This window comes from Pogona vitticeps, chromosome 1 (assembly GCF_051106095.1).
Source record: "Pogona vitticeps strain Pit_001003342236 chromosome 1, PviZW2.1, whole genome shotgun sequence".
Classification (NCBI taxonomy): domain Eukaryota; kingdom Metazoa; phylum Chordata; class Lepidosauria; order Squamata; family Agamidae; genus Pogona; species Pogona vitticeps.
Genome location: NC_135783.1, coordinates 340,776,284 through 340,793,016, shown reverse-complemented (window position 1 = coordinate 340,793,016; position 16,733 = coordinate 340,776,284). Strand labels below are relative to the sequence as shown.

At 45.2% G+C, this 16,733-nt stretch overlaps 1 protein-coding gene across 3 annotated transcripts in view; it reads right to left on the bottom strand.

Moving 5' to 3' along the window:
* LBHD2 (LBH domain containing 2) overlaps window positions 1–9,870 on the bottom strand; it is a 71,104-nt gene extending 61,234 nt beyond the window's left edge. The window contains exon 1 of one of the 3 annotated variants that reach the window (XM_072986702.2): window positions 9,574–9,870. The gene's annotated coding sequence lies outside the window, so the exon portion shown is untranslated. Of the gene's footprint in view, window positions 1–7,954; window positions 9,146–9,360; window positions 9,483–9,573 lie in introns of those variants that run through there. The other 2 variants (XM_078383807.1, XM_078383806.1) reach the window with 2 other exon arrangements.
* Between the last annotated feature and the right edge of the window lie 6,863 nt (window positions 9,871–16,733).

Below are 16,733 nucleotides of genomic sequence, written 5' to 3'. Positions count from 1 at the left end.
ACAAATCATCTAAATAAGTCAGTATATGGCCACTTCCTGTGTCTACTATGGTATTGCCAGATCATCATAAACTTTGTGGAAAAAAAACATTAATACTGGTTTACATTTTGTTGACAGGATCGGCATGCTTTTGTACTATTGGATACTATTTTTGTACTGTTGGATACTACTCATTGGTTTAGGTATCTGGCTGTAGAGCTTGGCAAATGACAGGTTTGAGATATACCTGGAGAAATTGTTAAATACAGTTTTGTACAAAGCAATACGTATTTGTAAGAATCACTGCTATAGAAAAAAGTAAGAAAAGAATTTATAGAACTGAGTTAATACAAGACTTGCAACAGTTGAGGAAGAAATCCCAGGATTGGCTAACCTCTGGGTAGAGTGGGCGGCATATAAATTAAATAAATAAATAAATAAAATAAAGCTAGCAGACCTAGCACACACACTCTGTGGTGTCGTCGTGGAGTGGCGTCATGGTGCTGTGCTGGAATGTTCCTGGAAGAAGCTGTGTCTTCGTGCTGAATATTGGGGAAAGAACTCTGACTACTGGACTGAACATATGGTATATGACTGCTTAACTAATTTACAAGGACTTTGACTCTGATTTATGCATTGGACTCTGTTGAAACTGCTGTGCATGACTTCGGGACTGGAAACAAGGATTAAGCTGGACATGTATGTATATATTCTGTAAATAATACAACTATTCTGCTATCAACATTGCTTTATTGCTTGGTATCTTCATCTCTCTGGGGAATTCTACTGGTTAGTGCCACCTAGTGCCTTCTGGTAATACCGCAACTCTGTCAGCAGTGGATGAACTCAGAGATCCATAGGGTCCCTTCCAGCTCTGCAGTTCTAACCTTATTACAGTTGTGCCCCGCTTAACGATCACCCCGTATAACTACAAATCTGCTTCACGATGATGTTTTTGCGATTGCAATTGTGATCGCAAAATGATGTTTTAATGGGTTTTTTCGCTTTACGATGATCGGTTCCCTGCTTCGGGAACCGATTCTTCACATTACGACAATCAAAACAGCTGATTGTCGGGTTTTCAAAACGGCCGCCAGCTGCTCAAAATGGATCCCCGCTGTGTTTTTGGACGGATTCATCGCTTTACAGGCAGCGAAAATGGCCGCCCCTATGGAGGATCTTCGCTGGACGGTGAGTTATTCAGCCCATTGGAACGCACTGAACGGTTTTCAATGCGTTTCAATGGGCTTTTTTATTTTGCTTTACGACGTTTTAACTTTACAGCGATTTTGCTGGAACGAATTAACGTCGTCAAGCGAGGCACCACTGTATTATGTTCTTTGCAGATTAACTCTTATTATTACTAAAAATCTGCAAAACAGTGGGACAAAGAAAAAAAGGGGGAAGGGAGTAAGCTCACCATATCCAGCAACAACTCAGTTCTACCTTTAGTTGTACAGGGCTTTACATCCCATCCTGGCATCAGGATGGAAATAATATTAGCTAGATTTTCCAGTCTTGGTGATTTAAACTGTCTCGGCATCATCTACAGGACCATGTGCTGCGAGATTCTTCATAACCACCCAAGAATGAAACAGAGAGCTCTTTTTCTCCCCTCTCTGTGATTTGTGCAAAACAGTCTCTGCAATTTGCACATCCACAGTGTCCTTCCCATTAGAGAAGCAAAGCACATGTACATACCCTCCCAGCCAGAGCAGGCTGATTGTCAAGAAAAATGCAAGAAAACAACCCAGCACTAACAATTTGCTAAATAAGGAGTTATCCTACTTTAGGGGCAATTTACACAATGTGTAACTTGCATATTTTTGTGCAAAAAAAGTGCAGTTTTGCACACCATACCATTCCACTAATGTGAGCATTTTGTGAAGAGCATCAGTAAATTTTTCACCATCTTTAGAAGAACATTGCAGTTCCTCGTCCTCATAAATGAGGCTGAGATAAGTGAAGACTCACACCCCTACTTCGGCCAAAGAAATTTTTTTAAAAAAACTTATCCGCTTATGACCAACAGACTTAAACTAATAAAAATTAAGTACATGCCACCAAGTTGATTCTAACTTATGGAGTCCCTTTCTAGGGTTTTCTAAACCCCAGAAGTAGTTTATCCCTCCCTTCTTCTGAGGGTGGTCTGGGACTATGCATGCCCAAGGCTACACAGGCTGGCTCTTCTCCTGGAAAACACAGCGGGGAATCCAACTCTGGCTCCACAGGCAGGTACTTGACTCACCAAGCTATCCAGCTAGCAATTAAACTACTGAAATTAAATTGTAATTCACTATAATCCTTACTGAACAAATTTAATTAATGTTAATCTTTATTTGTTCTTGATAACAACTAATCTTAATCCCCCACCCAACAGCTCTCCTAAGTGTCTGTTCTGAGGAGTGGCTGGGGAGCAAAACAGGCAGGGGTAGTCTCTCAAGGGCGACCGACCACCAAGGAAAATCCAAACAACCAGGCTAGATACAGTGGAGATGAAAGCAACACATTCAACCATGTAGGCAAAAGAATAGTCAAAAGTCACAGCTGGGTTGCGCCATAAATCCCAGTTCTACATGAAGACAGAATAGCCAGGACAAGAGTCAGAAGAACTGTCAAGGTCAGGATATCCACCAGAAGTCAACCAGAGAAAGAACACAACAGAAAACAGAAGAATAGGCAGGGTTATCTGTGAAGGAGACAAAGTACGCTGAAAGGTTCAAACATGTCTAAATTCCAGGCGCTGTACAAGCAAACAATGTTCGCAACAGTTTCCTCAGCCTTCAACTAAGTCTCTCATACCTGAGTTGGCGTCTGTCCTGTCAAGGACTCGGCTGTAGCTGAAACATAGGAAAGCCTGCAAGAAGTCCAAAGAAGCAAGGCCTTCTTCATAAGACCACTTACTGAAAACCCCTTACTCTCAAGGAGGCCTGCCTTGAAGCCAGGCACTGTGCCTCCTGCCCGGCTCATGTCTTTTTCTCTTTGGGACTAGGAGAGGTCATGTCTCCCCCGATTTCAACTCTGGGCTCCCTACTTTTGCAAGAAAAGGCTCTGCAAACACTCCCTGAGAGTCCCAAGTCATCATCAGCTGCTTGTTCCTCTGTGTCACATGGCATGGGAAGTTCGAGGAGGACCCCCACATAAGAGGCATGTTACCAAAGGGAATTGAAAAGCGAACAAATGTCTATATCCATCAGCATGGGAGTTCTTACCATACTTTGCCAGTCCAGCCCTGTTCAGGTGCTACATCTGGAACCATATGGAGAGAGAAAAGATGACAGGGATATGGTACGCATGTAATCCCCATCCTTCTGTCTCCTCCCCATTAGGAAGTCAATGAGACCTTTGTGAAGAACATGGAAACTGAAAGCATACTCTACTCAGCCGCCCTCATATGATTATGGGTTCTATCTTTATCAAGGTCCCTGAGAATGCAAGTACTGCAAATGTGTCCAGCCAAACATACTTACGGTTCAGGTTGTTATGCTCCTTGAACAAATGTTTCCAAGTACTGCAGAGAGATAAAGCCAGGGCTTATCTGCAGCTCTGAATCACCTCTACTCCATAAGCTCTACCTACATTCAGGCAGTAATGCCAGAATAGGGCTGGTGTCTCTGACATTCAAGAGGGAAACTCTACATCTTCAGCTCAATGCACCAGTTTCTAAAGGTGCCGTGGATTCATCATTTCTATAAATGTAACTATACAGTACATGTGTTTTTTCTCGACCTGATGGGAAAATGTCAAACATCCTTTGTTTGTTTTTAAAATTTGCAAAAAAAAGCAAAGCTTGCTTTTCCACACTGCCAGGATAACTGTAAAAGGCAAAGCAAAGAGTGTAATGCTGAAAAGTAGACAGGAACCTGAATTCGGATCCTCTGACATCTGTAAATAAATCGGTAATGTTGCAATAAAGTTGCCCTCTGGGAGTGCGATGTTATCCCAAACCTTCCTTACGCTCAGCTATACTTTCTCTTGAAAGGCAAAAGATCACTCTTTTACATACTAGATGGAGATGGGAAACAAACAGAGGCTCACGCTCAAAGGGGATGTGAAAACCGATGTGTATCATCTGTGATCAGCCTGTTTCCCTGTGTGCCTTAGCCATTGGACTTCCAAATTAAGCTCATATTTACCTTCCAATTGCTAATCAGTAACAAATACAAGATTTCTAGATAAGGAAAAAATAATGCTATGACAAAATACTTGAAAGGCTGTCATACAGAGGAGGGGCAGGATCTGTTCTTGTTTATCCCAAAGTGCAGGACACATAATAATGGGTGCAGGTTACAGGAAGCCAGTTTTGGTTGAATATCAGGAAAAAAAATTCCTAACTGTCAGAGCAGTACAACAGCGGAACCAGTTACCTCAAGAGACTGTAAGGGCTCCAACACTGGAGGAATGCAAGAGAAATTTAGGCAACCACCTGGGAGATATCTTTTGATTTGTATTCCTGAATTGACAAGGGGGTTGGACTCAATGACCTTATAAGCCCCCTTCAAACTTCATTATTCTAGGATTCTATGATTTATCAAAGACCACTTGGGGGAGCCCTTCTGCAAAAAAATAATAATGCAAGAAAAGGAAAAGGCAATGAACATGTTTAATTTGACCCTATATGTACACTGGGACATTAAATTGTGTGCTCCTGTAATTTGGCACTAGATTTTGCAATCACATTTTCAATGGGATGTGCATTCTGACACTTTAGCCTTGCAGAGTCAGTGAACAAACATACACTGTCCTGCCACTGCAGAAGAGGTTGGTGCCCAAAAGCTTGCTAGTTATATTCAGAAAAGCAAGGGTATCAGGCATACTCAATGAGGTTTTCTGTGAAAACTAGCAGGAGGTAACAACAGAAAAACTGAATAAAAGGGAAAGGTTTCTCAGACCCCTATCAGTAGAGGTTAGTCAGAAAGCCTTAAAAGAAAAATCACCACTGATATTCATTGTGGAAACTCTGGCACCTGGATTCTTCATGTCACCCACTTTTCCCCCCCCTCCCTACAGGAAGTATCATTAATGCCAATCTCTTTACTCAGGAGTCTTTCTCCCCACTGCTCAATCACTCCTTCCTTGACCCACTTTCCAAGGTAGCGACACATGATAAAGAAGGTGGTAAATGTAATTTTCAGCATTGGTTCTTTTGCATATTAATGTTCTATACATAGCTAACAACTTGCAAGAAACACCACGAGGTTTCTTGCAAGCTCGAAATAGCCGCAACGCAATCCAGAGAGATCAGCGACCGCTCGTTGATGCCAAAGGAGAGGTGGGAGTATTATTCAAAATCAGTGTTCAAGAAGATGTGACCTAACACAGCAGTTCTCTGCCTTTAAACCTCCAAATATTTTGGACTTCAGTTTCCTTCATCCTAAATTACTGGACATGTTAGCTGGAGTTTCTGGGAACTGTAGCCCAAACTATTTGGGAAACAGCAGGTTGAAAACCACTGGAAAAGATGCTACATCTGCATCCATACATGTTACATTCTAATGGTTGGTCTAGTGAACAGAGTTGGCTTTAAACCAGGAAAATGTGGTACATACTAGGATCAGTCATATTACACTGGTGGCAAGTTTACACATTACAAGATTAGATTTACACACGGCTTACTTTGAGCCATTAAATCTTAGCATAATAAACCATGATATACATAAGTTAAATACTGCTTTGCTGATTCTTCATTCTTCATTCATGGAACCAGTTACCTCGGGAGTTGGTGAGTGCTCCAAAACTGGAGGCATTCAAGAAACACTTAGATAAGCACCTGGCAGATACGCTTTGATTGTATTTGAGCAGGGGGTTAGTCTTGATGGCCTTCTAGGCCCCTTCCAACTTCCCGTTTCCATGATTCTATGATTCCTTTAGCACACATGAGCAAAGAAGCATGGAAGTCATCGTTCACCGTAACTTATGTGGCTTCTAAACCAGCCGAGATTCAGAAACCAGCTTTAAACCATCACTTCATATCCTGGTTTCTTGAAAGCTATTAAGCTTTAGTTTCTCAGTTGGAATATAACTGGAAAGCTAATAGTTAACATCCACTTCTTGTGTTCCTTCCCCAAAAACACAAATGAAGCCACCAAACAACTGCATGCAAGCAGAGGCACATCACAGATAGGCAGGATTATTATACCAGGATTTAATCATCCCATAATAATAGTCATCTGCTGTTAAGGAATTCTGACTTATTGAGACCTTTTCCAGGGTTTTCCAGGTAGGGAACACTCAGAAATGGTTTGCCATTCCCTTCCTCTAGGGGGAGCCCTGGGACTGTGCAGCTTGCCCAAGGCTACACAGGCTGGTCATACTCTCAGGAAGCATAGCAAGGATTCAAACTCCTAACATCTGGCTCTGTAACCAGAGACCTAATTGAAACATAGCCATTAAAGCCTAACACTCAAGTGAGAGAAACTTTAAAAAAAGAGAGAGAGAAGCGATTACTATAATCAGAAAGCCAGAACTGAATATGAAATCTTTCAACCAGTAAACCTGGGTTCACAATTGGCTAAAGTGTGGAATAGTTTTCTAGGAAAATTATTCCCTTTGAGCCTTGGGTCCGTTTCTGTAAAATGGGGGCAGAAGTCAGCTGATGGGGAACTTTAAGAATCAATAACTCCTCCGTATAATAGACGTCCTATATAAATTATGAATAACACCGATCTGGTATAATTATTTCCCTGGTGTTCTTACAGATAACTGTTGCTTTCTTCGGCACTTACAGAAACCAGTTCAATATTGTCATTATTATTTTGTTCTCTCTAGCGCTGCCAGAGGGCCGCTGCAGTTACAAAGCCTTTCACAATTTCTCTCTTTCCGCTCTGTAATGCACAGAGGTGTATATAATAACTGCAGATTGTATATTAGCATACAATGCAACTGAATGGTGTTCATATTGAAAAGTCTAAAAATATAAAAAAATACAAAAAAATCATCATATACCCGGAGGAAAATTGTTCCATTTTATTTCTACGAATAAGAGCAGAAAGAGAGAAATGGTGAAAAGCTGCATTCAAAAGCCAGAGTAAGAAACCGCAAGTGAGATTTGCATGATTCTCGGGCTGAAATCTCTTGCTAGCATAGTAAGTTATGGCTTCAGGGGGATTCGTTAATCCATTCCTCCATAAGTTCCTGATTTATTAATGGGTCTACTCTACTTGCCACTGATTACACTCAATTGCTGGATAGCTCAGTGGTTTAGGTACCTGGCTACAGAGGTTCCTTCCACCTCAGCAGTTCTAAGATGATGATGGCAACAGGGTTTCAGATTTTTTATATCCTGCTTTCTAACTCTTCCCCGTGCAGCCTGCCTATTTCTACTCAGAAATAAGTCCAGGAGGGCTAAGACCCTGTAAACGAATGCGTAAGGGAATTGCAAGCTTGCCTGTCTTCTGACAGAAAATGTTAAAGTCTTTGTAAGTCTTCAAGTTGACATAATTGTACACGGTAAGCCCACATATTTCACCAGAACAGGGAATTCTGCTGTTTTAATGTCCAGGAGGGAAATAGTTCACAGGAACAGGGCTACCAGATTCTCTGACATTCTGATCTGGCATTAAAACAGAAATAATAATTTTTTTAAAAAAGCTGCACCCCACAAGCTGTTCCAGTTCTATGACTCTTCTGTTTCCTGATCTGCAGCTAACTTTTCATTTTGCTCCTGCTCCCATCCCCACCAAATTGGACCCACCTTTTCTTTTTAGGGTTTGTCATCTTGGGTCATAACATGTCATGGTCTGTAGTATGGACTACTCTAAGAGCTTGCCTTCGAATGTATTTGTCTTTAAGGGACACAGGGCTCTTTTTAACCCCTCTAGGGTTAAAGCCCATTTCCTGGGAAGGCATGTTTTTCTGCTTCTGCTACTCTCCATTACTCTAGGGTTTTTCTTCTTCAGAATGAAAGTACGCTTCTCTAAAGCCTTGTCCAACTTTCTGCAGTATCTCTTTAACGTCCCAAGCTGGAAGGTCTTACCTTTTTTTTAATTCCACAGTCATCATCTCTGCACTTTCCCCACTTCTGCCCCATCCATTTCATTACCTTTCTTTCCATCCTGCAGCCTTGCACATGCTTACTGAATGCAATGGGTCTTACTCAGCCAGGACTGGGCTAAACAGTTTTCTGTTTATTCATGTGGTCATGTTTTCTCCAAGTCTCTGTTTTTGCTTCCAGCACCACTACACTTCCAGATTGTGGTTGCAATGGCCACGGTGAGGGAGGGTCACAAGCACCGGGGTAGGCAAAAGCTGACAGCCAGTGAGTTTCAGTGGAGAGAACGTCAGATTAGGACTCAGAAGATCTGGGTTCAAATTCAGGCACAACTACGGAGACTCACAAGAACAGGGTAATCTTTTCTTGTACAACCTGCATATCTCAAAAACTTTCCTAGGGCCACATCAGAAGCCACTTGATGGTACACAGCAACACCAAGCCAAAAGTTACATCAGGATCTAGCGGCAGATTCCTGGGTGATCTGCTGTGCATAAGCAGAAGCAACAAAATGCACTTCTCCCATTCTATTGATGAAATAAAGGAAGTCCACTGAGACTGGGTTTCTGTGCGAGACCAGACAATGATTTTCCTTCACTGGGTTATTTGCCATCAGTTCAGCTGCTACCTAGGTTAAGCTACCCTAACAGGGTTTTTGAATCCTTTACCATAGCCACCTCCCAAGGGAACCTCCACTGATGGAACTTGAACCCAGATCTCTCATCTCCTGGTTGAACACTCTATTCACTACATCGTACTGACTTTCCAAAATCTTGCAAATCATTCCCCCTCATTCACTGACTTTGAAAAAAAAAATCCCCAGGTTGTTGAATTACCCCTGCCCGCTTTTTTTTGCCGCAGGTTCTGGTGGGTGGCTCTTTGGAGCTCCAGAAATAAAAGCTGACCCCGCTAGCCAGAGATCTGTTTGAAGGAGAGCCGCCACACCGATCCAGGTTTTGTTCCTCAATAGCTCGGGAAACCGGGCAAGTGAGCCTCTCTGCACAGGGGCAGGATACCCCGATGCCCACCTCTTGCCACTACTGTATGCCCTGCTCCCGATCTCTCCGGGGCCAACCGGCTGGGCATCATGAAAAGCGAGGGCTGAGGATCGTCGGAAGACCGTCCGGGAAATCTGCCGGTCCTTCTTCCCCCTCGGGTCCCCGAAGCCCCTTCTGCTTTCCCTCTCGCCCGCGTCCTGTTCCGCCCCGTGCGCCCTTCCCAGTCCCCAAACCCTTCGCCTCCCCGCGTCTCCTCCTGCCCCCCTTCTCCCCAGCCCCATAGTGCCCTGTCTAAGCCTCTTGCCCTCCCTTCCCCGCTCGCCCCCCCGAAGCCCCCCAACCGCCTCCCGTCCCCCAACTGCCCCCAGTGCCTCCATCCTCCCCCCCACTCACCCCCCTCGCGTCTCCCTCTGCTCCCCCCTTCCAACGCCGGGTTCCCCTGCCTTCCGATGCACCGCGGACGGGTCGCCTCCGTCTCCGCCGCCGCCGCCGCGATCCCGGCGTCCTTGCTCCGACGGGAGCAGGAGAAGAAGATCGCCTCCCGCCCCTGCCCCCCCCAAACGCCCGCGGACCCCCGAGCCGGAGCCGCCGCCGCCGCCCGCTTACCTGCCCGGGTGCCAAGCTCGGCGGCGCTGCCTGCGCTCCGCCCGCCGCCCAGGGAGGGGAGCGCAAGGGGAAAGCTTCGCTCGCGCGGGGCGCCAGGCGGCGAGCCAAAGAGAGAGAGAGCGCGCGCCTCTCTCCAGGCGCCCCTGCCCGCGGAGCCCGGCGGCCAACAAGCAGGGCGGCGAAGAACGTGGCTCAGCAGCAGCAACGGCGGCGGTCGCGGTGGCCGGAGATCCGCCGCCTCATCGTCGCCCAGGGAGCGGCTGCCGGCGTCCCCCCCGTCGCTCCGGCCGCCCCGCTCGCCGCTGGCAGGCGAAGCAGCGCCGCGACTTCCAGGAAACTGGGCGGCGGGAGGGAGGGAGGCAAGCGGCGGTGGGGCGGGCCTGGCGGGGGGGGGAGAGAGAGGAAAGCCCTCCCCCCGGGCGCAGTCGGGGAAGGGGGGGGTCGTACTCTGCGGGGCGGCGCCGGATCCTCGGGCTACAGCCAGCCCCACTTTGGGAGTGAGTGGGGTTTGCCTGGCTCCCCTTCTGCCCGTGCAAGCCGCCCTTCCCTCGGCGCCCGTCCTTTCCACCCCCCCCACAGACACACCCCTAGGTTTGGAGGTTGGGTACCACGTCGTTTGGGACGTGGGTGGGCGAAGGGTGTCGAACCCGGGACCTGTGAAGGCAACGCCCTCCCTTCCCGGCGTCTCCAGGAACTGGGAGCACGTATTCCATGACACACGGCTCTCTCTCCCCTCCATAATCTGGAGGGTCCCTGTCTCTCTCTCTCTCTCTCTCTCTAAATTTCAGGGGTTTCCTTGACAGTTACTGCCTATAACTATATACACTATATATATAATATAGTCTCTCCCCTCCATAATCTGGAGGTTCCCTATATATTTGTTGTAACGTGGCTCTGGGCGCCCAAAGAAGAGTCAGGACACAGCAGTTACTCCACACGATTTACTGGATAAAAGAACATGCACACACACATGTGTATATATACATAAAAAACCTCCGCCTCTCTCCTTGAAGGTTTCCGCCCCCACCCCAATTACCCCACATCCATGCTAATTGGAGGGAGGGAAGTTATCCGTGACAGCTGCTGTTGCATCCACCAGGCTACTGCGAAAACCTGGAAGGACACAGCAACGTTGATCCCAAGACACAACAATATTTATATGTATATAGGGACCATCCAGATTTATTTATTTATTTATTTATTTATTTATTTATTTATTTGATTTATACCCCGCCTATCTGGACCACCCGACCACTCTAGGCGGCTAGATAGTCATAGACAGTAACTACTAATCAAGGAAACTCTTTAAAGTTTAAAGAGATCATTCTGTGAACTTCTAAGAAGCTCCCTCCTGAGCCATACCCAAGCTCAGTCAGATCCACCACCCCTTGACAGGCAGAGGATCTCTGGTTACTCACAATCGGAATTGGGGGATCTCGGCTGGCCCGTCCCCTGGAAGGCATGGCGGGTTTCGAACTCCCAAGCAGGCACTTCCCCGCTCTACACCGGCTCGCACACCTTAAGTGTACCATATGTATTATACATATAAAGTCCTTGTTAGCACTTGGATGGTGGACCGGCTGAGAAGAGGAGGTCCTGTAGCCTTGACAACCAACGTTGAATGGTGATTGGAGCATTGGACGTGGATTCGGAGAACTTGAGTTCAAATTATGACTTGGCCAGGAAGCTCACTGGGTGAGTTGGCCAGTCACACTTCTGATCAAATTTACAGATTTATTATAAGGGTAAAGTGAAGAGTGTGGGAGCCATGAACTCTGCCTTGAGCTCACTTGGGGAAAGCTGACTTTTAAATTTAACAAATAAATATATATGGGCAGGGAAAGAGCCTCAGAGCATCTTCAGAAAGCCACCCATTATGTCCTCTTGTTACTATAATGCTCACAGGTGTTTTTTTAAAAGCCAAACTGTGGTTTCCAGACAGTTCTTCAAAAATACCTCTCTCCCCAGCATTTTGCATTTAACAATAATTCTCCAGGATTGTAAAGAGTCATATAATGATTTTAAAAAAAACTTGGGGGGGGGGGCTTTGCACACGTAAATCGCTGACTTTCCATTGATTCAAATTTAGGGTAGTCAGAGGACTGGATATGGAAGCCAACTCAGAGTTGACCAAACCAACAGATATCAAAGTAAAAGTTTGATGAGAGGACTATGAAGAGGGGAAATAACACTAGTACAGATGAGGAATAATAAAATTAAACAGCATTATCCGACTAACTTTCCAAGAGTGGCAGCACCCTCAGCAGAAAGGAAGGAAGGAAGGAAGGAAGGAAGGAAGGAAGGAAGGAAGGAAGGAAGGAAGAAAGCCATATGGTACTAAATCGAAAAACAAAGGTGATACCTTTCTTAGACCACTGAAATCTGAATAAGAAGCTAGCTTTGAGGTCCAGCAGGGCCTCTTCATTACACTGAACACTGCAGAGATGGGGAAACAGAGAACATTTCCAAAAGTTCTAGAAATAATCTTGGCCAGATGTGACAGCCAGGCTCTCATATAAAATAAGCTTCAAAACAGATGTTGCAACCTATTAGAATCAGCTTGAGGTATCTGGTTTCATATCCATTATATGTAAAATACCACCGGAAGTGAGCCCTTCCTACAGTCACTGTCCTGTGAAATCCTTGGCTTATGTGATTTCACTACAAAATTATAAACACAATTCTCCCTCATTTCTCCAAGCAGCGGCAGAAGGAAAAGTGAGGAGGGAAAAGCCTGACACAGTGTTTATAAAGTCAACAAAGGGCTCAGTTACACACGGAAGAAGAAACTGTTTTTGAATCAGGTTTAGCATGTTTGAAATCAATTTAAAAAATTCTGACTACATGACACAACCACAGAATTTTTTCCCCCTGAAAGTATGTTTTTGGGTTGGAAATCGAAGTATTTTACTCGTCTGTGAGAGGGTAGTTTATTTTCAATTGCTTGTGAGATCAACTTATTTTGAATCATTCTGGGATGCGTGAATGCATCTGTCGGTGTAAATTGTATCTGTGGGGTCTGTCAAGTAATATATGCTGGGGTCATGGATTTTGGGCTCTCATTCCCCATCCCGTCTGTATGTTTGTACGTGCATGTGTGTCAGATTGTAGGGAAAGCTTTCAATCTGATCTGTTTTAATTTGTTTCTCTGTCATACTGAACTAGCACTATGCCAGACTGTAAGAAATAATTTAAAAATATAAAAAATAATAGCGCAGCAGCAGCTATTGACTGCGAGAGGCAGCCAGCATAGGGCCAGCTGGGTGCAGGAGAAAATCTCAAATGCAGCGAGTCTAAAAGCCTGCGTAGCCCCCTAGACCAATGTACTACACAGTTTTAAAACGGGTAAAAAAAATTTCCCAAAAAGACACACACACCAACCCAAAACCCACATGGCTACCACATGACTTTAAAAGGTAAAGATAAAGGTTCCCCTTGACAATTTTTGTCCAGTCGTGTTTGACTCTAGGGAGCGGTGCTCACTCCTGTTTCCAAGCCATAGAGCCAGCGTTTTGTCCGAAAACAATCTTCCGTGGTCACATGGCCAGTGCGACTTAGGCATGGAACACTGCTACCTTCCCACCGAAGTGGTCCCTATTTATCTACTCACATTTACATGCTTTTGAACTGCTAGGTTGGCGAGGAGCTGGGACAAGCGATGGGAGCTCACTCCGTCGTGTGGATTCGATCTTACGACTGCTGGTCTTCTGACCCTGCAGCACAGGCTTCTGCGGTTTAGCCCACAGCGCCACCACATCCCCTTTAAGCCAACTTTGAAAAACCCGATCCATCACATGATTCATTTTCACACCCAGAATGTGTCCATAAGCAAATAAATGATCACACCCCTTATGTATTTAGTGCAAAGCACTATTTTGGATTCTTAACTCCCAGAATCCTCTGCTAGGCCACTGGCTGAAGAATTTTGGGAAACTGATGTCCATTAGTCAATCAAATTTCTGAGCTGTGGTTTTGCTTACCTGGGCCAGGGTCTTCATTAAAGGGTTTAGACTCATATCTTCCCAGCCAAGCTTGGCCATTAAAGCCATAGCTATAAAACAAAGAGGAAGCCTAGAAACCTCTTTAATAGAAGAACCTTAGTGACCTTATGCAGTTCACACTCCCATTCCTTTCTATAATTAAACAGCTTTGTGCCAGGGTTATATTTTGCCTATTCTATAATGCTGTTTTCTGGGAAGCTGATTTACAGATTTCTAAATCAGAAATATTCTTACCCAAAGAAAATGTATAACAACTTCTCTGGCACGTTAACCTGCAGAGCAGCTACAAGGGAAGAACCATCCACGATCATTTGTTTTGCTTCATGTCTTCGTCCTGCCCTATAACTTTCTAACTCCTTCTGGAACTTTCACCCTTCCAGACACTAGAAACTCAGTAAATGACAATCCAGAGGATTGTTCTTGTTCTTCATTCTTCTTACTTGATTCTCAGCTGACAAGAGGAGTCTTGACATGGCGAAGCCTATGAGTTTAAAGGGGTGGGTTTTCCGGTTGCCCGGTTTGAGGCTGCTGGCTGAAATCTCAGGCTATTGCTGTGCTTCTCTGGCTACGTAAGAAGACAGGCAACTCCCAGGAAAAGTTGTTTTAGAGAAGGAGAAAGTTTGGTTATGGAGAGAGAGAGAATGGAGCTAGAGATGGGATTTCTATAATTCTGGGACTTTTAGACCCAGAAATTGCCTACTATCCCGAGGCAGACTGGGATTGGGAGAGAAGAAACGAGGAGGCAAAAGATATGTCATACTACCTCCATATGTATTGGCTGAGCCGAAAAGGAATGGCCCCTTAGTTGCCCTGTTTGGTGGTGGTGGGGGGTCACCTCGCTGCTTCATTGGGAAAGGCAATCTTGCTATTAAAGATAGGCACAAACCAAATCATGAACAAGAGAAAAACCCATATACTGTACTGAGTTGGTTTGTGGTTCAGTTCAGGGATCCTGTATTACATTGAACTTTTTTTCCTTCGGGGCTTGGTTTTCTTCAGCAAAAGGGGAAGCCCACCCAGAGGATGCTGTCTTCTCTGCCGCCACCCCGACAGGCAGCAAGCCCAGGCCTGCTGGGTCTGCACACTTGTCCGCCTGTCAGCTGAGCTTGTATGATGTCTGTCAGGATAGTCATGGCGTTGTCAACGGAGGCTTCAAAAGGAGGTAGGGGGCTGATGGTGGCATTTGGGCTCGGGCCCTGGATACCTGAAGGACCGCCTCCTTCCATATGAACCTACCCAGCCAGGGGACCCTTTTGAAAGAGCCGTCCCTCAAGGAGATAAGAGGGAGGGCTTGTAGAGAAAGGGCCTTTTCGGCAGCTGCCCCCAGACTATGGAACGCTCTCCCGAGGGAGATTCGTCTGGTGCTGACGCTGATGACATTTCGGTGCCAGGTCAAAACCTTCCTGTTCCAGAAGGCTTTTAATTGAAATAATATCCACTGTGGGTCCTGATGGCAATTTTTAGAGTATATATTTTAATTGTTTTATCTTTTTTTTTTTACTGTATTTTAAATGTTATAAGCCGCCCAGAGACCTTTGGGTAGTGTGGGTGGGGCATATAAGATAAATAAATAAATAAATAAATAAATAAATAAATAAATAAATAAATAATTTGGAGGGGGAGGGACAGGCAAACGGTTCCCCTCCCCCAAGGCACGAACCAGAAAAATGAACCGTGAAACAATTCGTTTTTCTGGGGGTTTGGGGTGGTTCATAGAGAGCCACGAACTACTGTATCACGAATCACTGGTTTTCCAGTTCGTGCCCCTCCCTCTCTACCTGTTACCCAACAGAAGCAGCATAACTTCCCTTCGGTTTCCCAGCCCAAGTGCATGAAGTGAAGCAGTAGGAAGACCTCACTTTTGCTTTCTTCTTTCTCCATTCCCAGTCTCAGAAATCTGCCTGGGGGATTTCTAGTGATTTCTTTCCCATCCCTAGCCACAAGTCATGAGCCATCCTGTTGCATAAGTCACGGCAGCAGCAGGAGCAGCAGAAAGGCAGAGCCGGCCAATAAACCAAACCAAAGCAAACCAACTCAGTCCAACCTTGCTGTGGGAAAGCACTTCTACAAACTCCATCCAGCAATGTATGGCCTGAATAGGCCACTTATGCGCCATGTGTATCTAACGCTTTTGAATTCTATGGGGCTAATTGTTAACTTAGATATCTATTGAAGAACCTTACAAACACAATTTCACAAAATGACTCTCTTCTTATTCACAGTTATATTACAGACAGCATGAGCAATTATAACAGCAATAAAATGTGATAATGTGTGCACCCAAGACCTCAATGGCAGGACTAATATAGAAGTGAATTGTGAAATTTGAGTGTCTTTTTTAATTCAAATTGTGATAATAATTCAACACATCTTCCTTAAATGGGTGCACACATACATAGAAGAATCAGCTCCACATGCAGAATCTTTAAAAACCTAGAATAAAATATCAGTTGAATTGCATATACAGTGGTGCCTCGCATAATGAGCGCCCCGTAGAGCGATTAAATCGCTTAACGAGGGGCTCTGGGCCATCGCTGGAGCATTTGCTCAGCGATGGCCCCTATGGAGGTTTTTCGCATTGCGATATTTGCTAAGCGATTCCCTTAGCGAATATCGCATAACGAAGCGGGGGAGAACAGCTGATCGGCGGTTCCAAAATGGCCGCCAGAAGGTCCCCGCTGCATTTTCGCGCCCAATGCATTTCTATGGCTTTTTTATTTCCGCACAGCGATGTTTCCCATAGCGAGGGTTAATCCGGAATGGATTAACCTCACTATGCGAGGCACCACTGTACATGAATTCACTATGTGGATTCACCTCTCCAATACCTACATACAGGAATTATATTTAGACCACATTGGCAAGGGCCTTAGCAGTCTCAGTGGCAACAGCAGCTCCGGCCTCTTCAGCTGTCCCACTCTTTCTGATTCAAATCTCTTACCTGCAGCCCCATTCTCTCTTAGTCTCTCTCCTCTTTGGACTGAACCAATATTTCATAAGGGTTGCGCATACAGTGTAGACACCATGCAAACCGGAACAGTGGCAACAGCCATAGCCATTAGATGCATTTTGCCACCTGACCAACGGTTACTTTTTAAAACATTTCTCAGGGTTGCCATATTACCTGCTTAGTTTGTTTCACCCAAATTCTAGGCCCGT